This window comes from Coffea arabica, chromosome 10c (genome assembly GCF_036785885.1).
Source record: "Coffea arabica cultivar ET-39 chromosome 10c, Coffea Arabica ET-39 HiFi, whole genome shotgun sequence".
In the NCBI taxonomy this organism is placed as follows: domain Eukaryota; kingdom Viridiplantae; phylum Streptophyta; class Magnoliopsida; order Gentianales; family Rubiaceae; genus Coffea; species Coffea arabica.
Genome location: NC_092329.1, coordinates 36,456,646 through 36,476,547, shown reverse-complemented (window position 1 = coordinate 36,476,547; position 19,902 = coordinate 36,456,646).

The following is a 19,902-nucleotide window of genomic DNA, read 5'->3' as shown; positions in this document are numbered from 1 at the left end:
GGCTTGAAGTTTAGGATGCCGGACTGTGGGTTTGATTTGACTCTTGAGAGATTTGTGCGGGATGTCTTGACTTGATTGGTACAAGAGGGAATGTCGAGGACGACATTCTTTTAAGGAGGGGAGATTGTGACGCCCCGAAAAAAAATGAGTTTGAGAACCCGGAAATTTTGTAATTTTCTAGGGTTTATTTTTTTAATCGCCCATTTTCCTACATTTTCTTGATTAGAAAAATTCCCCAGATAAAGTTTATGAGCAAAAATAGTTTTAAAATGATTTTCCTAGTATTGGAGAGTTTTTAGAAAATTAAGAATATATAACGGACGTGGGACCCACAAGTGCGAAAAGTTCGGAAAAATTCGGCCAATTAGGTTAAATTCCGGATACTGTGTAAAATTTATCGGGTGTTAAGAGATAAGTAGAGGATGTGAATTGATTGATGTGAGAGGAAAAAGAAAAGATAAGATTGCATTTATGGAGGTGACAAGTGTCACCATTGTATTGGAAATAGCTTATGACTTACTATTCATTTTCTTGACTTTTTGACCAATTGCTTAAATATCTTAAAAATCACACAAAATTCATTCTTGTCTTCAACCTCTTGGCTGATTCTCTCTCTAGCAAAGAAGGAAGAAAAAACCTCTTCAAAGTTTGGCAATTATCTAGCTCAAATCCTCCAAAACACTTGCTTGATCTAGTTTCTACTCCATAAAACCTCTTCTTTTAGTGATAGTGAGTTGTTTGGTGAAGTTGTTTGGAAGCTTAAGGTGACAAGTAGCTCTCCCTCTTGTTTTGCTAAGGTAAGTGGTGGATGAACACCTCTCCTTCCTCTAATGATGTTCAATTCATGATTAGTGGTGTTATAAGATGCAATTTCATGGATTATTTCTTGAGTTTGGTTGAATTGGTGAAGTTTTATTATTTTTGGGGATTTTTCTGTTTTCATAGGGATATGATTGGGTGGTCATGTATGATGATTGGAAATGATGTTTAATGACTCTAGGAGGTGGAAAAAGTGATTAATTGCAATCAATTTCTGTTTTGGAAGAAATTTCAGAAAATTAGGTTTTGTAGTTCTTCATTCTGCCCGAATTTATTGCACCATGTTAGAGGCCGAATTGGACTTTGCTCAAAACATGAAAGTTGTAGGTATTGATGAGTTTGAAGTGCCTGTAAAAATTCAGGTCATTTGGATTAGTGTAGAGTGAGATATGCCGATTTTACTGTTGCTGTTCTGGGTTGATCAGAATGCGAAAACTGCACTTGTAATTGGCCATTTTGACTGGAATTTCTTTGGATTTAGGTGTTGGTGTCTTCTGATGAAATGTATCTGGATGTCTTAGCTACCATATGCCTTTGGAATTTCGGCATTTGGACCTGTATAGACTGAGTTATAGTAATTACAGCATTATGTGATTTGTAAACCTGTTTTTGGTGTTTCCGGTTGAGTATTTGGCACATTTGACCTAGTTGTGCTAGGATTTGGACTGAGTGGCCTTCTACATTGTTGTAGACCTATCTCTTATCTTCGAAACGGTGTGTCTTGCACCTTCTTCCGACAATCATAACGCCTTTGGTACCATTACCGCAAAATGACGTCAAAACTGTTTTTCTGGTTTTGAGCTTAACTTTCATTTCCAAACTTTTTCCTAGCTTGACTTGCACTAGTATTATTTGGAGCTTGCTGAATGGCTATGGATGAACTTGTTGTTGTGTGTGTACCTTTGGGACTGGCTGAGGAAATAATGAAGCCCTGATGGCTGGAAAAGTTAGAAAATGTAGGGGAAGTGCTGTCCGAACTTTTAAAGGATTTGTTTGCATTGAGTTTGTGATCTAAGACTTGGGTTTGAGCAAGGCAATGATACATGATGGATGATTTCTGAGCCATTGAGGTGAGTGACCTCAAACTATTTCTGAAGTTCTTTATGAACCGTTTCCTGCATTATTTACTTTTAAACTGTTTCCAAAAGTTACTTTTGAACTGTTTTCTTGCATATCATGCGTACTTGCATATGAGTGTCCCTTGGTTGCTGTAATTCTTGACTTATTGGCTTGTCATTATTAATTGAAAATGTGTTAGGTACTTTCGATGATTGTTAAAACGAGTTTTCTAAGCGAGTGTGTACTTTATCGCACTCGACCTAAATAAATATGAATTTTCAATGATTAATGATTAAATGCTAGTTGCGCATGATGTAAGCCTTTTGGCTGAACTGGCCACTGCCCTTCGTTACCGATCGACTCGAGCCAGAAGCGGACTCGGTCGGGCGATATGGTGACCCTGGGTGAATTTGGTATACTCGAGTATTACCTTGTAGTCCGGCTACGTCCGGATGGGTCGAGTCCGGCCAACGTCGGATGGGTGGAGTCCGGTCAACGTCCGGAAAAGGGGATGAACGAATAAAAAGATGAACGAGGGTTTATTTATAAAAATGAAATTTTCAAATAATTGGAGGAATAAGGGGAAATGTCAGGGGAACGAACAAATGAATAGCTCCATGTGAGCGGTATCCTTTTAATGAATATGTTACTATCGCTTTCCATTGTAAATGTTTCTTGAATTATTGATTATTGATGGTTAATGTGTTGGCTTTGTTATGAAATTTCATGTTCGGAACCTTATTGAGATTTTAGCTCATTGAGCTTTGTGGAATTACCATGTGGTGTCATTTTCTGCTTTTGTTTTACTCTCACTGTGCAAATGTTGACCTGTAACAAAATTACATTTTTACCCCCGGTTACTTATTGAACTTCTAAAACATTACAATGATTTCACTGGCTCACGAGAGCAAAAATACGTACATCTGATTTCTGAACCATGACATCAATGAAATGAATTTTTGTGAAAACTATTTGATTACTGATTTTACTGGTTACTCACTGGGCTTTTAGCTCACCCCAAAAATGTTTTATTTCCCCCCCCTCAGGGCTCAAGGCGAAGGAAGGGCTTGTTGTGCTTATTCACGTGACTGGATGGCTTATATCGTGTACAGTTTAAGTTTGGATCTATTTTATGTACGAGTTGGTCTTGTATAAATATTTGAAATTGATATGGATGTAAGTATACATTCCACGATTGGAATCAGTTTCCGCTGCATTTGTGACATGTAATTATTGGAGACTTGGATGTATGTTTTGTGGACCATGTGATATATATTTGAGATTTATATTGTAATTCATTTGAGGATTGTAGTGATCGACTGAGTCCCGGCGAGAGCTGGGCAGGCGGCCCGCCGAACCCTCTGGTTCGCCTTAGGGGGAGGTGGGGCCGTCACAGTTGGTATCAGAGCTTAGGCTTCAGATCTCTGTAGTGTATCCTAGGCTTGAAGTTTAGGATGCCGGACTGTGGGTTTGATTTGACTCTTGAGAGATTTGTGCGGGATGTCTTGACTTGATTGGTACAAGAGGGAATGTCGAGGACGACATTCTTTTAAGGAGGGGAGATTGTGACGCCCCGAAAAAAAATGAGTTTGAGAACCCGGAAATTTTGTAATTTTCTAGGGTTTATTTTTTTAATCGCCCATTTTCCTACATTTTCTTGATTAGAAAAATTCCCCAGATAAAGTTTATGAGCAAAAATAGTTTTAAAATGATTTTCCTAGTATTGGAGAGTTTTTAGAAAATTAAGAATATATAACGGACGTGGGACCCACAAGTGCGAAAAGTTCGGAAAAATTCGGCCAATTAGGTTAAATTCCGGATACTGTGTAAAATTTATCGGGTGTTAAGAGATAAGTAGAGGATGTGAATTGATTGATGTGAGAGGAAAAAGAAAAGATAAGATTGCATTTATGGAGGTGACAAGTGTCACCATTGTATTGGAAATAGCTTATGACTTACTATTCATTTTCTTGACTTTTTGACCAATTGCTTAAATATCTTAAAAATCACACAAAATTCATTCTTGTCTTCAACCTCTTGGCTGATTCTCTCTCTAGCAAAGAAGGAAGAAAAAACCTCTTCAAAGTTTGGCAATTATCTAGCTCAAATCCTCCAAAACACTTGCTTGATCTAGTTTCTACTCCATAAAACCTCTTCTTTTAGTGATAGTGAGTTGTTTGGTGAAGTTGTTTGGAAGCTTAAGGTGACAAGTAGCTCTCCCTCTTGTTTTGCTAAGGTAAGTGGTGGATGAACACCTCTCCTTCCTCTAATGATGTTCAATTCATGATTAGTGGTGTTATAAGATGCAATTTCATGGATTATTTCTTGAGTTTGGTTGAATTGGTGAAGTTTTATTATTTTTGGGGATTTTTCTGTTTTCATAGGGATATGATTGGGTGGTCATGTATGATGATTGGAAATGATGTTTAATGACTCTAGGAGGTGGAAAAAGTGATTAATTGCAATCAATTTCTGTTTTGGAAGAAATTTCAGAAAATTAGGTTTTGTAGTTCTTCATTCTGCCCGAATTTATTGCACCATGTTAGAGGCCGAATTGGACTTTGCTCAAAACATGAAAGTTGTAGGTATTGATGAGTTTGAAGTGCCTGTAAAATTTCAGGTCATTTGGATTAGTGTAGAGTGAGATATGCCGATTTTACTGTTGCTGTTCTGGGTTGATCAGAATGCGAAAACTGCACTTGTAATTGGCCATTTTGACTGGAATTTCTTTGGATTTAGGTGTTGGTGTCTTCTGATGAAATGTATCTGGATGTCTTAGCTACCATATGCCTTTGGAATTTCGGCATTTGGACCTGTATAGACTGAGTTATAGTAATTACAGCATTATGTGATTTGTAAACCTGTTTTTGGTGTTTCCGGTTGAGTATTTGGCACATTTGACCTAGTTGTGCTAGGATTTGGACTGAGTGGCCTTCTACATTGTTGTAGACCTATCTCTTATCTTCGAAACGGTGTGTCTTGCACCTTCTTCCGACAATCATAACGCCTTTGGTACCATTACCGCAAAATGACGTCTGTTTTTCTGGTTTTGAGCTTAACTTTCATTTCCAAACTTTTCCCTAGCTTGACTTGCACTAGTATTATTTGGAGCTTGCTGAATGGCTATGGATGAACTTGTTGTTGTGTGTGTACCTTTGGGACTGGCTGAGGAAATAATGAAGCCCTGATGGCTGGAAAAGTTAGCTGTAGGGGAAGTGCTGTCCGAACTTTTAAAGGATTTGTTTGCATTGAGTTTGTGATCTAAGACTTGGGTTTGAGCAAGGCAATGATACATGATGGATGATTTCTGAGCCATTGAGGTGAGTGACCTCAAACTATTTCTGAAGTTCTTTATGAACCGTTTCCTGCATTATTTACTTTTAAACTGTTTCCAAAAGTTACTTTTGAACTGTTTTCTTGCATATCATGCGTACTTGCATATGAGTGTCCCTTGGTTGCTGTAATTCTTGACTTATTGGCTTGTCATTATTAATTGAAAATGTGTTAGGTACTTTCGATGATTGTTAAAACGAGTTTTCTAAGCGAGTGTGTACTTTATCGCACTCGACCTAAATAAATATGAATTTTCAATGATTAATGATTAAATGCTAGTTGCGCATGATGTAAGCCTTTTGGCTGAACTGGCCACTGCCCTTCGTTACCGATCGACTCGAGCCAGAAGCGGACTCGGTCGGGCGATATGGTGACCCTGGGTGAATTTGGTATACTCGAGTATTACCTTGTAGTCCGGCTACGTCCGGATGGGTGGAGTCCGGCCAACGTCGGATGGGTGGAGTCCGGTCAACGTCCGGAAAAGGGGATGAACGAATAAAAAGATGAACGAGGGTTTATTTATAAAAATGAAATTTTCAAATAATTGGAGGAATAAGGGGAAATGTCAGGGGAACGAACAAATGAATAGCTCCATGTGAGCGGTATCCTTTTAATGAATATGTTACTATCGCTTTCCATTGTAAATGTTTCTTGAATTATTGATTATTGATGGTTAATGTGTTGGCTTTGTTATGAAATTTCATGTTCGGAACCTTATTGAGATTTTAGCTCATTGAGCTTTGTGGAATTACCATGTGGTGTCATTTTCTGCTTTTGTTTTACTCTCACTGTGCAAATGTTGACCTGTAACAAAATTACATTTTTACCCCCGGTTACTTATTGAACTTCTAAAACATTACAATGATTTCACTGGCTCACGAGAGCAAAAATACGTACATCTGATTTCTGAACCATGACATCAATGAAATGAATTTTTGTGAAAACTATTTGATTACTGATTTTACTGGTTACTCACTGGGCTTTTAGCTCACCCCAAAAATGTTTTATTTCCCCCCCCTCAGGGCTCAAGGCGAAGGAAGGGCTTGTTGTGCTTATTCACGTGACTGGATGGCTTATATCGTGTACAGTTTAAGTTTGGATCTATTTTATGTACGAGTTGGTCTTGTATAAATATTTGAAATTGATATGGATGTAAGTATACATTCCACGATTGGAATCAGTTTCCGCTGCATTTGTGACATGTAATTATTGGAGACTTGGATGTATGTTTTGTGGACCATGTGATATATATTTGAGATTTATATTGTAATTCATTTGAGGATTGTAGTGATCGACTGAGTCCCGGCGAGAGCTGGGCAGGCGGCCCGCCGAACCCTCTGGTTCGCCTTAGGGGGAGGTGGGGCCGTCACAGTTGGTATCAGAGCTTAGGCTTCAGATCTCTGTAGTGTATCCTAGGCTTGAAGTTTAGGATGCCGGACTGTGGGTTTGATTTGACTCTTGAGAGATTTGTGCGGGATGTCTTGACTTGATTGGTACAAGAGGGAATGTCGAGGACGACATTCTTTTAAGGAGGGGAGATTGTGACGCCCCGAAAAAAAATGAGTTTGAGAACCCGGAAATTTTGTAATTTTCTAGGGTTTATTTTTTTAATCGCCCATTTTCCTACATTTTCTTGATTAGAAAAATTCCCCAGATAAAGTTTATGAGCAAAAATAGTTTTAAAATGATTTTCCTAGTATTGGAGAGTTTTTAGAAAATTAAGAATATATAACGGACGTGGGACCCACAAGTGCGAAAAGTTCGGAAAAATTCGGCCAATTAGGTTAAATTCCGGATACTGTGTAAAATTTATCGGGTGTTAAGAGATAAGTAGAGGATGTGAATTGATTGATGTGAGAGGAAAAAGAAAAGATAAGATTGCATTTATGGAGGTGACAAGTGTCACCATTGTATTGGAAATAGCTTATGACTTACTATTCATTTTCTTGACTTTTTGACCAATTGCTTAAATATCTTAAAAATCACACAAAATTCATTCTTGTCTTCAACCTCTTGGCTGATTCTCTCTCTAGCAAAGAAGGAAGAAAAAACCTCTTCAAAGTTTGGCAATTATCTAGCTCAAATCCTCCAAAACACTTGCTTGATCTAGTTTCTACTCCATAAAACCTCTTCTTTTAGTGATAGTGAGTTGTTTGGTGAAGTTGTTTGGAAGCTTAAGGTGACAAGTAGCTCTCCCTCTTGTTTTGCTAAGGTAAGTGGTGGATGAACACCTCTCCTTCCTCTAATGATGTTCAATTCATGATTAGTGGTGTTATAAGATGCAATTTCATGGATTATTTCTTGAGTTTGGTTGAATTGGTGAAGTTTTATTATTTTTGGGGATTTTTCTGTTTTCATAGGGATATGATTGGGTGGTCATGTATGATGATTGGAAATGATGTTTAATGACTCTAGGAGGTGGAAAAAGTGATTAATTGCAATCAATTTCTGTTTTGGAAGAAATTTCAGAAAATTAGGTTTTGTAGTTCTTCATTCTGCCCGAATTTATTGCACCATGTTAGAGGCCGAATTGGACTTTGCTCAAAACATGAAAGTTGTAGGTATTGATGAGTTTGAAGTGCCTGTAAAAATTCAGGTCATTTGGATTAGTGTAGAGTGAGATATGCCGATTTTACTGTTGCTGTTCTGGGTTGATCAGAATGCGAAAACTGCACTTGTAATTGGCCATTTTGACTGGAATTTCTTTGGATTTAGGTGTTGGTGTCTTCTGATGAAATGTATCTGGATGTCTTAGCTACCATATGCCTTTGGAATTTCGGCATTTGGACCTGTATAGACTGAGTTATAGTAATTACAGCATTATGTGATTTGTAAACCTGTTTTTGGTGTTTCCGGTTGAGTATTTGGCACATTTGACCTAGTTGTGCTAGGATTTGGACTGAGTGGCCTTCTACATTGTTGTAGACCTATCTCTTATCTTCGAAACGGTGTGCAAATAATGAAGCCCTGATGGCTGGAAAAGTTAGCAAATGTAGGGGAAGTGCTGTCCGAACTTTTAAAGGATTTGTTTGCATTGAGTTTGTGATCTAAGACTTGGGTTTGAGCAAGGCAATGATACATGATGGATGATTTCTGAGCCATTGAGGTGAGTGACCTCAAACTATTTCTGAAGTTCTTTATGAACCGTTTCCTGCATTATTTACTTTTAAACTGTTTCCAAAAGTTACTTTTGAACTGTTTTCTTGCATATCATGCGTACTTGCATATGAGTGTCCCTTGGTTGCTGTAATTCTTGACTTATTGGCTTGTCATTATTAATTGAAAATGTGTTAGGTACTTTCGATGATTGTTAAAACGAGTTTTCTAAGCGAGTGTGTACTTTATCGCACTCGACCTAAATAAATATGAATTTTCAATGATTAATGATTAAATGCTAGTTGCGCATGATGTAAGCCTTTTGGCTGAACTGGCCACTGCCCTTCGTTACCGATCGACTCGAGCCAGAAGCGGACTCGGTCGGGCGATATGGTGACCCTGGGTGAATTTGGTATACTCGAGTATTACCTTGTAGTCCGGCTACGTCCGGATGGGTGGAGTCCGGCCAACGTCGGATGGGTGGAGTCCGGTCAACGTCCGGAAAAGGGGATGAACGAATAAAAAGATGAACGAGGGTTTATTTATAAAAATGAAATTTTCAAATAATTGGAGGAATAAGGGGAAATGTCAGGGGAACGAACAAATGAATAGCTCCATGTGAGCGGTATCCTTTTAATGAATATGTTACTATCGCTTTCCATTGTAAATGTTTCTTGAATTATTGATTATTGATGGTTAATGTGTTGGCTTTGTTATGAAATTTCATGTTCGGAACCTTATTGAGATTTTAGCTCATTGAGCTTTGTGGAATTACCATGTGGTGTCATTTTCTGCTTTTGTTTTACTCTCACTGTGCAAATGTTGACCTGTAACAAAATTACATTTTTACCCCCGGTTACTTATTGAACTTCTAAAACATTACAATGATTTCACTGGCTCACGAGAGCAAAAATACGTACATCTGATTTCTGAACCATGACATCAATGAAATGAATTTTTGTGAAAACTATTTGATTACTGATTTTACTGGTTACTCACTGGGCTTTTAGCTCACCCCAAAAATGTTTTATTTCCCCCCCCTCAGGGCTCAAGGCGAAGGAAGGGCTTGTTGTGCTTATTCACGTGACTGGATGGCTTATATCGTGTACAGTTTAAGTTTGGATCTATTTTATGTACGAGTTGGTCTTGTATAAATATTTGAAATTGATATGGATGTAAGTATACATTCCACGATTGGAATCAGTTTCCGCTGCATTTGTGACATGTAATTATTGGAGACTTGGATGTATGTTTTGTGGACCATGTGATATATATTTGAGATTTATATTGTAATTCATTTGAGGATTGTAGTGATCGACTGAGTCCCGGCGAGAGCTGGGCAGGCGGCCCGCCGAACCCTCTGGTTCGCCTTAGGGGGAGGTGGGGCCGTCACAGTTGGTATCAGAGCTTAGGCTTCAGATCTCTGTAGTGTATCCTAGGCTTGAAGTTTAGGATGCCGGACTGTGGGTTTGATTTGACTCTTGAGAGATTTGTGCGGGATGTCTTGACTTGATTGGTACAAGAGGGAATGTCGAGGACGACATTCTTTTAAGGAGGGGAGATTGTGACGCCCCGAAAAAAAATGAGTTTGAGAACCCGGAAATTTTGTAATTTTCTAGGGTTTATTTTTTTAATCGCCCATTTTCCTACATTTTCTTGATTAGAAAAATTCCCCAGATAAAGTTTATGAGCAAAAATAGTTTTAAAATGATTTTCCTAGTATTGGAGAGTTTTTAGAAAATTAAGAATATATAACGGACGTGGGACCCACAAGTGCGAAAAGTTCGGAAAAATTCGGCCAATTAGGTTAAATTCCGGATACTGTGTAAAATTTATCGGGTGTTAAGAGATAAGTAGAGGATGTGAATTGATTGATGTGAGAGGAAAAAGAAAAGATAAGATTGCATTTATGGAGGTGACAAGTGTCACCATTGTATTGGAAATAGCTTATGACTTACTATTCATTTTCTTGACTTTTTGACCAATTGCTTAAATATCTTAAAAATCACACAAAATTCATTCTTGTCTTCAACCTCTTGGCTGATTCTCTCTCTAGCAAAGAAGGAAGAAAAAACCTCTTCAAAGTTTGGCAATTATCTAGCTCAAATCCTCCAAAACACTTGCTTGATCTAGTTTCTACTCCATAAAACCTCTTCTTTTAGTGATAGTGAGTTGTTTGGTGAAGTTGTTTGGAAGCTTAAGGTGACAAGTAGCTCTCCCTCTTGTTTTGCTAAGGTAAGTGGTGGATGAACACCTCTCCTTCCTCTAATGATGTTCAATTCATGATTAGTGGTGTTATAAGATGCAATTTCATGGATTATTTCTTGAGTTTGGTTGAATTGGTGAAGTTTTATTATTTTTGGGGATTTTTCTGTTTTCATAGGGATATGATTGGGTGGTCATGTATGATGATTGGAAATGATGTTTAATGACTCTAGGAGGTGGAAAAAGTGATTAATTGCAATCAATTTCTGTTTTGGAAGAAATTTCAGAAAATTAGGTTTTGTAGTTCTTCATTCTGCCCGAATTTATTGCACCATGTTAGAGGCCGAATTGGACTTTGCTCAAAACATGAAAGTTGTAGGTATTGATGAGTTTGAAGTGCCTGTAAAATTTCAGGTCATTTGGATTAGTGTAGAGTGAGATATGCCGATTTTACTGTTGCTGTTCTGGGTTGATCAGAATGCGAAAACTGCACTTGTAATTGGCCATTTTGACTGGAATTGCTTTGGATTTAGGTGTTGGTGTCTTCTGATGAAATGTATCTGGATGTCTTAGATACCATATGCCTTTGGAATTTCGGCATTTGGACCTGTATAGACTGAGTTATAGTAATTACAGCATTATGTGATTTGTAAACCTGTTTTTGGTGTTTCCGGTTGAGTATTTGGCACATTTGACCTAGTTGTGCTAGGATTTGGACTGAGTGGCCTTCTACATTGTTGTAGACCTATCTCTTATCTTCGAAACGGTGGGTCTTGCACCTTCTTCCGACAATCATAACGCCTTTGGTACCATTACCGCAAAATGACGTCAAAACTGTTTTTCTGGTTTTGAGCTTAACTTTCATTTCCAAACTTTTCCCTAGCTTGACTTGCACTAGTATTATTTGGAGCTTGCTGAATGGCTATGGATGAACTTGTTGTTGTGTGTGTACCTTTGGGACTGGCTGAGGAAATAATGAAGCCCTGATGGCTGGAAAAGTTAGCAAATGTAGGGGAAGTGCTGTCCGAACTTTTAAAGGATTTGTTTGCATTGAGTTTGTGATCTAAGACTTGGGTTTGAGCAAGGCAATGATACATGATGGATGATTTCTGAGCCATTGAGGTGAGTGACCTCAAACTATTTCTGAAGTTCTTTATGAACTGTTTCCTGCATTATTTACTTTTAAACTGTTTCCAAAAGTTACTTTTGAACTGTTTTCTTGCATATCATGCGTACTTGCATATGAGTGTCCCTTGGTTGCTGTAATTCTTGACTTATTGGCTTGTCATTATTAATTGAAAATGTGTTAGGTACTTTCGATGATTGTTAAAACGAGTTTTCTAAGCGAGTGTGTACTTTATCGCACTCGACCTAAATAAATATGAATTTTCAATGATTAATGATTAAATGCTAGTTGCGCATGATGTAAGCCTTTTGGCTGAACTGGCCACTGCCCTTCGTTACCGATCGACTCGAGCCAGAAGCGGACTCGGTCGGGCGATATGGTGACCCTGGGTGAATTTGGTATACTCGAGTATTACCTTGTAGTCCGGCTACGTCCGGATGGGTGGAGTCCGGCCAACGTCGGATGGGTGGAGTCCGGTCAACGTCCGGAAAAGGGGATGAACGAATAAAAAGATGAACGAGGGTTTATTTATAAAAATGAAATTTTCAAATAATTGGAGGAATAAGGGGAAATGTCAGGGGAACGAACAAATGAATAGCTCCATGTGAGCGGTATCCTTTTAATGAATATGTTACTATCGCTTTCCATTGTAAATGTTTCTTGAATTATTGATTATTGATGGTTAATGTGTTGGCTTTGTTATGAAATTTCATGTTCGGAACCTTATTGAGATTTTAGCTCATTGAGCTTTGTGGAATTACCATGTGGTGTCATTTTCTGCTTTTGTTTTACTCTCACTGTGCAAATGTTGACCTGTAACAAAATTACATTTTTACCCCCGGTTACTTATTGAACTTCTAAAACATTACAATGATTTCACTGGCTCACGAGAGCAAAAATACGTACATCTGATTTCTGAACCATGACATCAATGAAATGAATTTTTGTGAAAACTATTTGATTACTGATTTTACTGGTTACTCACTGGGCTTTTAGCTCACCCCAAAAATGTTTTATTTCCCCCCCCTCAGGGCTCAAGGCGAAGGAAGGGCTTGTTGTGCTTATTCACGTGACTGGATGGCTTATATCGTGTACAGTTTAAGTTTGGATCTATTTTATGTACGAGTTGGTCTTGTATAAATATTTGAAATTGATATGGATGTAAGTATACATTCCACGATTGGAATCAGTTTCCGCTGCATTTGTGACATGTAATTATTGGAGACTTGGATGTATGTTTTGTGGACCATGTGATATATATTTGAGATTTATATTGTAATTCATTTGAGGATTGTAGTGATCGACTGAGTCCCGGCGAGAGCTGGGCAGGCGGCCCGCCGAACCCTCTGGTTCGCCTTAGGGGGAGGTGGGGCCGTCACACTGAGGTCCGTGCACACATCAAATTCTGGCCGTAAATTGTCTTTAGTATTGAGTCATTATTGTGGCAAATCTGTCGCTTGTTGCACCAAAATTCTGTCCAAGTCATCCAAGCCGAAACCACAAGAAAACAAGTGAGTTGGCGGCTAGGATTTGCTTTTGGCGGTTAGGGTTTCGTTTGTGCGCAAGAGTCTTTTGTTTCCAAGTCTGTCCAAGTTTACTTGGTGCAGTCCAAGTCGTTTTAGTTAATTTTCTAAACTGATTTTTGGTAAACTTTTGGGGTTGAGAATCTTGAAGAGAATCTACAAGATTTTACGGTTCTTGAAGTTCTTGGTTACTACCTTGAAACATATCTTGCTAGTTCTTGGAGGATCGAAGGAGTGCATTGGAGAGCCGACCAGATTGTTGGAATTTTACTCATTCGGCCAAGTCTTTGAGTTGTTCTTTAAGTCAAAAAAACATAGAAATGAAAAGAAAATGATGTGTGCATGGATCAGGGCCCACGCAATGACCCCGTCCGAGTTTCATTGGGCCCAGTCACACGTACACAGGCCAAGCTCTTTAAAGAATCCCTCCAAGCCCTCGTTCGAGTTGTCCAAGACCAACATGGAGCCCATAGAGAAATTGAAGGCTTAGAAAGAGATAATCAAGCAACTTACACCTTGATCCAAGCCCATGAAGAAACAAGTGGGCCTCCAAGTGGGCCTCCGCGTGAGATGGCCAAGTAGGGCCTTAGTCCTTGAATTCAAACTTTTTAAATGAGAATGATCAAATGAAATTGAAGTTCTCCCTTCTTTTGTGTGATTGATCCTTGAATTGGATGATTCAAGGGGTTCATTGGCCTGAGTGTGTAGATCTTCATAATCTGTAATCCAATCAGTGGGTAATAATTGGATTAATTCTTGCTTTGAGATCTGTCTGGGAACATGAGAGCAAGATGCTCCATTCTTCTCATCTACTCTGATTAGAAGAGCATTTTCTCCTCCTGGAATAGCAAGATCTAAAGCATGATTTTGTACACGGTAGACCATCTGGTAGTGAAGAGTTGCAGCAATAGAATCTGACACTTGTTCAGCACCAATAATTTGTACCTGCACTTTGAGAGCTTCAAGCAGATGTGGGTCTGCTAGTGACATATTAAAGTTAGGAAAGAGAGTAACAAAAACAGTTCCAGCATTAAGTGTGGTTTCAGTTGTGGCAATACACGCATGCTGATACTGTTTGAACCTGGTGTCCAATAGTGCAATTCGAGCAACTATTGGAAGTCCTTTCCTTCTATGAAATGATAGAGAAATCCTGATGGCTCCAAAGTGTATATGGGTATAACCTTGCTGTTTCCATTGCATAGGGAAATCATTTGGAATATGCAGGGTTATGAATTGTTCCTTTCTTGTAGCAGGTATGGGATGTTGATCAACCTTTGATGCCTGAATATATTCTTTAACTCCTTTTGGATGAGCACGTATTAAAGACTTAATAACACGAGAAGGAGAAAAAGATTGTTTACCATAAGCACTATAAGGATTTATAGTAGGAATAGAGGTAGGATTAACCACCTCTGGTTCAATAGAAACTTCATACAAATAATCTAATTTATTACTATGTACTGTCTTTATTTGTAAACCACTATCAGTTGTAACAACAGAAGACTTAGAAGAAGAAGCCATAGTTTACTGAAAACGAATACTCAAATCACTATTAATAACTACTTTCTTTTTAGAGTTTTCAAGATTCTGACGACCCTCAAGATCACGTTCTTCCGAACAGATGACACAAATACGATGATATAAAAGATCTATGCGTACTTGATTACTTACAATACTATAAGCCCAAGGATGTAGAAAGGTAAGATATTCCTGGATTGAAGACTGTAAATGAGATATTCTATCTAAACACTGTTGTTTAGTATAGTTACTATAAAAATCAAACAAAGGGATACCACTATTAGTAACTATAACATCACGGATATGTTCATACCAAGCATGATAATTACCATAATAATTCTGAACCCATTCCATGTGTGCTGCATGTTCATCGGCAATCTGCATAAAAGAGGGGTAAGAAATATAAGAGTAACTTTCAATAGGGATGGCTCTGATACCAAATACCAGAGTGCCTGCTCAATCTCCTCATAATTTAGTGATAATTTTCTCTTTGATGGTATTCCCGAACACAACAGCCACTCTCCTCGGGCTTTCAAAGTTCAAGGGACTTTTATCAAACGAGTAAATTAAAACAGAGTTATGAAGAAAACTAAGTAGCACGCAGCTATAAGGATCTCTCGGCCTTCCCTATTGAAATTTAAAAACTTAGCCTGCCATGTAGATATGAAACACTCAGGATTTTATTTCCGTTTTTCGATGATCCTTCAATTTCAGAATCATCGTCTATTTCTACCGATAGAACTTGACCTTTCAAACAGATAAAGGTCACGACTCTTTGGAAAAGTAAAAACAACTTGACCTTTCAAACAGATAAAGGCCACGACTCTTTGGAAAAGTAAAAACAACTTTAAGGGGACCCTTCCATATCAATGTCATTCCAGGCCCACTGATATTCATCATCTGGTGTATCCGAGGGTGTAGTATCTGGATCAGTAATGTTGAGCATTTCATTGTGATATTGCTGTGCTGGTCTATTCTTTCTTTTGTTTTCTATGCTTTTCCATTCTGATCGGTTTTTGAAACTGTATTGGGATACTGATGAAGCTGCTGTAGATCTTTGTGATGTTCCTATGTCATTATTTGGGTCTTGAGAGTCTTGCATCACAGTATCATTCATTTTGTCCTGGTATTCCTTTTTTGCTCGTTTGACTCTCGTCCAGTGAGGATGACTAGAGTGATAATTCCATGAGCCATAATGACCAGGCCAAATCTCAGGTGGAATGCATCTGTTTTCCTGGAAAAGATATCTTTGTGCTTCCTCATATTCATCATCTAGGTCTAAAATAGTATGATCCATTTCCTTATAAATTACTGCACTTGGACAGGATTGGACTTGGTTATTTATCAAGTGACAAGGTCGATGGAAATGAAAAATAACATATTTAGACTGGGTTGAAAATAATCCAGACCAAAATGTTAATGGTCGAAACCATTGCAGAAAAACTTGAAGGTTTGGATTAAGTGGTTGATTAAAGAATGGTGACTGAAATTCCATAAGAATATGGTACTGATGACAAAGACACCAAAAATACCATAACAATGGTTTTGGAAAATCGTCATGTCTGGCAATAAATATTTGACAGAAAGGGTATTCAGGATTTGTTCCAAAGGGATTAAGTATTGATCCACCATATGAACTGAAGATTTCAAGTTCATATTGATTTCTGATTCTTTCAATATTTTCTTTTTCCCATGGATAAGGAATTTCATAAACATCTGGAGGTTCAGAGGAAATGGGTGAGAACATAAAACATAGGGAAACAGGGGTTATCTCAGCTTGTTGAGGCAAAGGTTCTTTTCGGGAAAAGAAATCAGCAACAATATTCTTTTTCCCTTTTATATGCCTGACATCAAAGGAATATTGAGAAAACCAAGCTGACCATCTAAGTAATTGAGGATTGGGAATAGTTTTTTGTTTGAAGTGCAGCATTTTGGGAAATGATCTCATATCCATTTCAACCAAGAAATGAGAAGATATAAGGAAGAAAGAAAACTTCTTTATACCATTTTTTACTGCAAGAATCTCTTTGAAAGTGGAATGATAATGTTGTTCAGAGACTTTGAATTTTCCACTGGCAAATCCACAACAATGTTTTGTTCCCTGTTCATCTTCTTCAAGTAATACAGCTCCCCAATATTTGTCACTGGCATCAGTTTGCAGAATCTTTTTCCCATCAGACGGAATATAAAGTGTAGGAAGGTGTAACAGTTTTTCCTTGAGAATTTGGATGGCTTGGGTTTGTGAAACTCCCCATGGTGGAGGTTTCTTTTTCAACATTTTAGTCAGAGGACTAATATGTTTTGAAACTTGGGGAATGAATTCCCGGACATAATTTACAACCCCAAGGAATTGTTGAACTTGTGTTGTCGAAAGATTGTTTTCAGGAAAATCCTTTACAGACAGTCCAACATGTTGTTCAGGAGTGCAAACAAGTAATACAACCCCTTAATATTTTCCTCCTTGATGACAAGTTCCCAATACCCAACAGATTTACTATTTTTTCCCAGATATCCAAAGCAAATTGGTTTTCAAAATTTGATTTAAAATCTGGATTCTGGCAGTTGGGAATTCATCCTAAAGATAGGCATAAAACTGGATTCTGTATTCCAAATTATCATTTCCAATGGAAGGTGATGCCTTTTGGTTTAAAAACCGCACCTTCACTTTTCCAAAAAGCAATGATAAAGATTTTCCAGCCTATCTTACATTCAGCCTTGGTTTACATTGATGATATTCTTCTTTTCAGTAACACCTTTGAGGAACATCTCGAATTGCTTAAAGATTTTCATCATCTTGTTAAGCAATATGGGATAATGCTTTCTGAAAAGAAAATGTTTTTGGCTCAGCAAGAAATTTCATTCCTTGGCATGAAAATTGCTAAAGGAAAATGCACTCCTGAACAACATGTTGGACTGTCTGTAAAGGATTTTCCTGAAAATAATCTTTCGACAACACAAGTTCAACAATTCCTTGGGGTTGTAAATTATGTCCGGGAATTCATTACCCAAGTTTCAAAACATATTAGTCCTCTGACTAAAATGTTGAAAAAGAAACCTCCACCATGGGGAGTTTCACAAACCCAAGCCATCCAAATTCTCAAGGAAAAACTGTTACACCTTCCTACACTTTATATTCCGTCTGATGGGAAAAAGATTCTGCAAACTGATGCCAGTGACAAATATTGGGGAGCTGTATTACTTGAAGAAGATGAACAGGGAACAAAACATTGTTGTGGATTTGCCAGTGGAAAATTCAAAGTCTCTGAACAACATTATCATTCCACTTTCAAAGAGATTCTTGCAGTAAAAAATGGTATAAAGAAGTTTTCTTTCTTCCTTATATCTTCTCATTTCTTGGTTGAAATGGATATGGGATCATTTCCCAAAATGCTGCACTTCAAACAAAAAACTATTCCCAATCCTCAATTACTTAGATGGTCAGCTTGGTTTTCTCAATATTCCTTTGATGTCAGGCATATAAAAGGGAAAAAGAATATTGTTGCTGATTTCTTTTCCCGAAAAGAACCTTTGCCTCAACAAGCTGAGATAACCCCTGTTTCCCTATGTTTTATGTTCTCACCCATTTCCTCTGAACCTCCAGATGTTTATGAAATTCCTTATCCAGGGGAAAAAGAAAATATTGAAAGAATCAGAAATCAATATGAACTTGAAATCTTCAGTTCATATGGTGGATCAATACTTAATCCCTTTGGAACAAATCCTGAATACCCTTTCTGTCAAATATTTATTGCCAGACATGACGATTTTCCAAAACCATTGTTATGGTATTTTTGGTGTCTTTGTCATCAGTACCATATTCTTATGGAATTTCAGTCACCATTCTTTAATCAACCACTTAATCCAAACCTTCAAGTTTTTCTGCAATGGTTTCGACCATTAACATTTTGGTCTGGATTATTTTCAACCCAGTCTAAATATGTTATTTTTCATTTCCATCGACCTTGTCACTTGATAAATAACCAAGTCCAATCCTGTCCAAGTGCAGTAATTTATAAGGAAATGGATCATACTATTTTAGACCTAGATGATGAATATGAGGAAGCACAAAGATATCTTTTCCAGGAAAACAGATGCATTCCACCTGAGATTTGGCCTGGTCATTATGGCTCATGGAATTATCACTCTAGTCATCCTCACTGGACGAGAGTCAAACGAGCAAAAAAGGAATACCAGGACAAAATGAATGATACTGTGATGCAAGACTCTCAAGACCCAAATAATGACATAGGAACATCACAAAGATCTACAGCAACTTCATCAGTATCCCAATAAAGTTTCAAAAACCGATCAGAATGGAAAAGCATAGAAAACAAAAGAAAGAATAGACCAGCACAGCAATATCACAATGAAATGCTCAACATTACTGATCCAGATACTACACCCTCGGATACACCAGATGATGAATATCAGTGGGCCTGGAATGACATTGATATGGAAGGGTCCCCTTAAAGTTGTTTTTACTTTTCCAAAGAGTCGTGGCCTTTATCTGTTTGAAAGGTCAAGTTGTTTTTACTTTTCCAAAGAGTCGTGACCTTTATCTGTTTGAAAGGTCAAGTTGTTTTTACTTTTCCGAAGAGTCGTGACCTTTATCTGTTTGAAAGGTCAAGTTCTATCGGTAGAAATAGACGATGATTCTGAAATTGAAGGATCATCGAAAAACGGAAATAAAATCCTGAGTGTTTCATATCTACATGGCAGGCTAAGTTTTTAAATTTCAATAGGGAAGGCCGAGAGATCCTTATAGCTGCGTGCTACTTAGTTTTCTTCATAACTCTGTTTTAATTTACTCGTTTGATAAAAGTCCCTTGAACTTTGAAAGCCCGAGGAGAGTGGCTGTTGTGTTCGGGAATACCATCAAAGAGCAAATTATCACTAAATTATGAGGAGATTGAGCAGGCACTCTGGTATTTGGTATCAGAGCCATCCCTATTGAAAGTTACTCTTATATTTCTTACCCCTCTTTTATGCAGATTGCCGATGAACATGCAGCACACATGGAATGGGTTCAGAATTATTATGGTAATTATCATGCTTGGTATGAACATATCCGTGATGTTATAGTTACTAATAGTGGTATCCCTTTGTTTGATTTTTATAGTAACTATACTAAACAACAGTGTTTAGATAGAATATCTCATTTACAGTCTTCAATCCAGGAATATCTTACCTTTCTTCATCCTTGGGCTTATAGTATTGTAAGTA